Raw genomic sequence first — 4,919 nt, 5'->3', positions numbered from 1 at the left:
CCTTCTATTTTTGCCTTTGTCAATATCAGTGCAGGATTAGGTGCTGTTTTGGTTTAGGCATAGCCTTATGAAATCGGGTTTTGCTGCAGTTCTTCACCTCTGTTTTGGTGGTTTTCCAGTTTAGGCACATCCATACCAGTGTGTTATTCGTATAGGTAATCTGGTTGTTTGTTATTTCCATCTTGAACAATGCAAGATGATCAATACATGTCATTAGTTGGTTAGCTCATGACTGAAATTGGGTACCTTGGCCAGGAACATCATGTGTCCTTTAATTTCTGGGATTGAAGTCATTTAGATTCAGTATCAAAAATTCTTGAAGTGTGTGTGTGTGTGGCGGGGGGGGGGGGGGGGGGGTACTTGTGCGATTCATGGCAGAGAGGAAAGATGGGTATATTAAAGTTCTGTTCTATACAATACTAGGTAAACATAATTTACTTATATCACACTTGAGGCGTTTCTCCTTTTATGAAATATAATACAATAATCATACATTTTGCTTTCTGCATTAATTTTCAGTTGCTTGTAATATTGTTTGATTTCTTTCGCATAAACAGAAGTACACGTTACCCCTTTTAATTAATACTTATTATTTCCACACTGTAAATGGTATTTTTCTTAGAACACAACATTATGGTCCCATTTTTTTACCATCTGCCTGTTTAGTATATTCCTTTCATATACAATGTATACATCCTTAAATAGTTCTCTGCAGCATGTATTTACATTCTTAGTTCTGGACTTCGTTGGATTTATGTTGCGGGTGAAAGAACAATGGATCAGAGCTTAAGGTGGTTTTATGTAAAAAGTTTGTGGTCACGATTTCCAATATATGTTGGATTTCTAGGTAGGTTCCGAGATACACGCCATGAATGTTTTTAAATGACTCAGTTGTCCTACTAATTTTACTACCCACTTTTAATTGTTCGAAACAAAATCTAAGGGACGGAAATGGTATTTAAATAGTTATTTCTAGACCATGGTGTGTAAATACTGTAAAGTAAGCTTTGCTACTGATTGTTTTGATGAGAAATCTTTTCCTGTAGGGTCTATCATCAGTAATCAATCAGGCTTCTTCTAGGCACATTTTACAGAGGTTTATGATCGGTGGGGAACTTCTATCTCAGCTCTCCATTCTTCCTCTGGCCTCTTTTCATGTTGTCATTCCAGAGGTAATGCTTGCTATCACATACTTCTGTACAAATGCTGTTACAGTGCTCCGATTTCAAATGCTACCTCATTTGTTATTCATTGCCATGGGCTCGGACAAGAGTTTATATATTTTTAGATATCCTTTTAGATGCGCTGACGAGGGAAATTTAAATTTATCATAATAATGAGACTACCAGAGTATCATACTAATGAATATTCTATCTTATGCGTGATAATATCACTCCATGATACACGGCCGGATCATGTCCATAAGAAACATGTTATTACCTTTGAAGAATCATGCAAACAGCTTTTCTTGGTATGATACTGTAGATTTGATAGTAGCAACTTGATAAAGTTCAAATTGCTGCATATTTAAACACTTCGATACACCATATATTTAAGAAAAAATTTGTTCTTATCTTGCATATCAGTAAATGCATCAATTTGCAATCATTTTCCATATGGTGGTTTATTTGCAGGTCAGAATCTGACTTAGTGAAGATGATCGTTTCCCCGCTTATTATCGGTCTGAACCTTAATATCAGTGAAAGAGTGCTCGACGATGAAATTATGTATGACACAGATGAGCTTTTTCTAGGTCAAGCAGCAGGAAAATTAACCATGTGAGTTTTTTTGGTGTGTTCTATAGTAAATATTAATTACTAACCTATATAAATATGATGCATCTATTTATAGGTACTGGCTTGCTTTTGAATATTGTTGCAGATGAAGCACTAAAATCAATGTAGCATTATCAATTGGACACAGTTAGTATCTATAGCAGTAGCTGGTAAGAACTAAATCTACCGCAGAGAGCAAGTACTGTTTAGTCTACAAATGTCTTTTAATCAATGAGTTCTATCTTTCTGACAGATATGCACATGATGCACCTGTTTTTTTTGCTTATGATAGGTTCTCACTTGCTTTTGAATAGTTGATGCCAACCTCTTAAAGTGTGGAAGACTGTTTAATCATGGCTATTACTACAGCTGTTAGACTCGAGCCTTTTCTTTATAACTCGAAATAATTTTTATTTCCCATCGTTTGCATATGCTCTCTTCTCTTAAGCAGTAATTTTTTCGCCATGCCCTTGTGTATATTCGTGTTACAAATTCAGCTCCGCCTTTGTGTGTTCTAGATGGTGTTGCCACTGAAGTCAGGTGTTTGCCTTTCCCCCACCCTGTTCTTTTTGTTTACCTAGATGTTTGCATGTTCTGTTTCTAATAAGGGCGTGCCCTGTGGGTATTTTTCATGTTGTGTTGGTTTGGTTGTTTTCATTTTATTCCTGCCATACCACATGGTATTATCTGTCTTCTCTTCCTGTATTCATTTGTTGCGGTTGGTACTTCATAGTGTCATTTGCCATCCCATTCCTACCTATGCCCAAGGTGGGCGGTGATGTTTATGTCCTGGGAGCTGTTGCTGATCTCAAGGTGGTACAAACCTGGATAAACTCTTGACTCCATTCATGAGTCTGTAATATCCATGAAAGTTTCCTCACTCATTGGTTTATTCCAGATTGGTAGTTCTTCATGTGTGTATGGGCAATGTTGTCAGCAATATTGCAAACAGTTTAGCTGATATCCCGAATTAAGGTTTGCTTGAAATTGTCAATGTGCACCTCATCTCTGTTCTTTTATGGTCGGGTATCTGTTCTTCTGCAAATCGATGAATAGGATCTAATCAAATGTTTAATTAGAGGTATATATTGGTGGACTAATGAAAGAGCTGATTCAAGTTGTAACCCTTTGAAAGGATGAAAGGATTCAGGTTGTATCCCTATTCTCTGCTTCATGAACTGATGAAAGGCTGCCCAAGCAGCACACCATTCAAGTTGTAGCCCAATTGGCGATTTATAGATCTGTAGCCATGTTTGCATCACACAGTTGAACATAAAGATTTTTAGACTCTGAAATCCTAAGAAACTATTGAAGTGACATGGTTTGGCCTATGCTTAATATTGTCCCATAGGCAGCTTATGTAGAGTTGCTTTTGTTGTTTCTGCTCTTGATAGAACCATCGAGTGTTGCAAACGATTCGTGATTTTGCATGCTTTATTCTAATTTTATCATATCAACTTCATTTTGTAAAACCTAAGAATCATTTCAACACCTTTTTTTCTGCGTTATACAAAGTGTAAATCTGTGTGAATTTCACGGGATTGTCCGCCAAGGCGATACCAATTGAAAGGTGTTTATCATTTTGAAATGTGTCGAGGATATGTATAAATTGATGTCGGATTCTGTAGTGTTCGTAGTCCTTTGTATCGACCGTTTCCTCATTACACCATTGCATCATATTATTACGCAATCTAATAATCATAATATTATGCGTGGAATCTAATCAGTTTGACTTATTTGGAATTTCAATACGAAAATCAGGGAACCGTGCGCCAAGGCATGCTAAAATCTAAGAAAAGTATTATCATATTGGCAGATACTTTTATAACCATTATATGTGAACATTGGTACGAGCTCCACGGGATCGTGCGCCAAGGCGCACATCTAAATCTAGTGGAATTTATCCAGCAGCAGCTGCGCTGTAAAGATGGGCAGCATCACAAAAGCCCAAGGTAGCTACCAATGATCGGATCATAGGAACTTTTAGTTACTACCTACTCAGCTACTATATACTAGTTTTTCAATATGGTTATGAGAAGCAAGAGGAAGAGACACTGAGATGAACATACAGTATATTATATGTCACAAATGACTGTGTGAACATGAAAGATAAAAATCCAGTACCTTGATCAGCGGCTAGGAGGGAGAACATTTGGCCATTCAATCTGCGCCTGTTTGGAAGCATTGGTCTATCTGCGGCGGGCCGCCGTGGGCTGGGTTATTCATTATCGGTCCAAGACGTAACTTCGGCCCATTTGCATCGTGCCGCTGGAGTTGCCGTAATAAAACGGAACTAGCTAAGTCAACGATTCATGATGCCAATTTGACGTTCCTGAGCAGCCATAGATATATGTAAGAACAAATTCGCAAATCAGCTTTTTTTCGTCGGTGACATTATAGGCATGGTTCAAAGTTAGGATACCTCTTTTTAGTACAAAATTTTGAAGTAACTTTTAAAAAATAATGATATCATTAGAAAAGTTAGTTTATTTTGTTGAACTAAAGAGGATAGAGGATAGGATGATTTTGACCCACTTGCATCTATAAGACCTAGAGGCACCTAAAATAACGTAGATATAACGAAAACAAATGTCTATTAATATTATATAATGACATCATTAGGAAAGCTAGTTTATTTTGTTGAACTAAAGAGGATAGAGGATACGATGACTTTGACCCACTTGCATCTACTACCTCCATTCCAAGGCTTAAGGCCTATATTTTTTTGTAGAAAGTCAAACGAAGTAAAGTTTGATCAAACTTTTAGAAGAATTTATGAATAAATATAATATTTTGTAGATACCATATAAAAATATATTTCATTATCTATCTAATGATATTGATTTTGTACTTTTCATGTTAATGATTTTTGATAAAAACTTAGTCAAACTTAACATACTTTGTGTTTCTGAAAAAAAAAAGTAGGCCTTAAGTCTTTGGATGGACGTAGTACAAGACATAGAGGCACCTAAAATAACGTAGATATATATAACGAAAACAAATGTCTTTTAATATTATATTGATTGATTGTTAAAGAAGAAGATCATTGCTTAATTTGGCATTCATTAGTTCCCGTGTGCTTAGACTTAAGACACGCGCCCTCTATGACCCAAATCCCCAGCAGGTGGTGGCCAGCACCCATCT

The 4,919-nt window shown here is 36.5% G+C and overlaps 1 long non-coding RNA gene across 1 annotated transcript; it reads left to right on the top strand.

Annotated features, from left to right (window-relative positions):
* The first annotated feature begins 459 nt into the window (after nucleotides 1-459).
* Nucleotides 460-2,769, top strand: LOC127293747 (uncharacterized). The gene is made up of 2 exons (XR_007846083.2): nucleotides 460-1,172; nucleotides 1,635-2,769. It is a non-coding gene; the product is annotated as an uncharacterized lncRNA (long non-coding RNA).
* The last annotated feature ends 2,150 nt before the right edge of the window (nucleotides 2,770-4,919 follow it).

This window comes from Lolium perenne, chromosome 4 (assembly GCF_019359855.2).
Source record: "Lolium perenne isolate Kyuss_39 chromosome 4, Kyuss_2.0, whole genome shotgun sequence".
Taxonomy (NCBI): Eukaryota; Viridiplantae; Streptophyta; class Magnoliopsida; order Poales; family Poaceae; genus Lolium; species Lolium perenne.
Note: the sequence above shows the minus strand (reverse complement) of the source record. Positions and strands in the feature narration are given on the sequence as shown.